The 956-nt window shown below is 28.7% G+C and overlaps 1 protein-coding gene across 1 annotated transcript in view; it reads right to left on the bottom strand.

Annotated features, from left to right (window-relative positions):
* Window positions 1–416, bottom strand: part of LOC106957063 (meiotic recombination protein REC8 homolog) — a 10,445-nt gene extending 10,029 nt beyond the window's left edge. Inside the window, exon 1 of the mRNA XM_015048264.1 lies at window positions 279–416. The gene's annotated coding sequence lies outside the window, so the exon portion shown is untranslated. The remainder of the gene's footprint in view (window positions 1–278) is intronic.
* Between the last annotated feature and the right edge of the window lie 540 nt (window positions 417–956).

The following is a 956-nucleotide window of genomic DNA, read 5'->3' as shown; positions in this document are numbered from 1 at the left end:
TGAAATAAACGCCACGAAAAACCTCCTTTGACTCAAAACTCCTCATAACATGCTGCATGAAAGCTGTTGTAAAAAATGCATCTTCCCCACAAAATCAAACAATTTGATTGGTTTATTATATTTCAACAATTTGCATTTTTCAGTTGTAGTATGTTTATGTTTCTTACCTTAATAAAACTTTAACTGTTTCCCATTTTATCACCTTTTGCATAAACGGTGGAACAAATAAAACTGTCATGCACTGAATAAAGCAACTACAGTTTAAAAAAAATACTCACCAACTCCTTTTCACGTTGACTTTCAGGAAATCCCTCCGAGGAACTTTGATGCCTTTTGTGGCAACCAGCCTGAAATGTAAATAATTCATTTACTGCTGAATTAAAAACAGAAGGCAGAGCTAATTGTCAAATTCACAAACGGATCAGCATTTGAAGCTGATCAAAATGACAAGGAACAACATATAAGGTCTTTATTATAATTAATTAACAAACATTATATGTTGAAGTTATCTTTTATTTACTAAAAAATATGTGATTACAGATTAATGTAATGTTAATTACGTTTTGCCTGGAAATGATCAGAAATATATTTTTCTATTGATGCATTAAAACATTTAGTTTGAAAGAATTTGGAAGGGGGAAACATAAAAAAGGTCTATTTTGGTTTTAGATTTTAATCATAATTTCTGATTGATCATATAAAATTATTTTGGGATTTCAACAGCATCCCAAAATAATTTAAATATGTAAAAAAAATCTTTACATATTTAAATAACTACATTTTTTTGTCTCTTTATATTCTAATATCTTGACTTCCACTAATAATTCAAGGAGCTATATCGTCTTTAAGTTAAAAGTTATAATCAAAGCTGGTCAAAAACCTTAAAAAAAATATAAAATGTTCACATTTGAGGAGCACCCGTGGGAATCAAGCTGAGTTTTGTTTTTTTTTAAATC

This window comes from Poecilia latipinna, unplaced genomic scaffold (assembly GCF_001443285.1).
Source record: "Poecilia latipinna isolate Pla-1442-1.1 unplaced genomic scaffold, P_latipinna-1.0 Scaffold869, whole genome shotgun sequence".
Lineage (NCBI taxonomy): Eukaryota > Metazoa > Chordata > Actinopteri > Cyprinodontiformes > Poeciliidae > Poecilia > Poecilia latipinna.
This window is presented reverse-complemented; position numbering and strand designations above follow the sequence as displayed.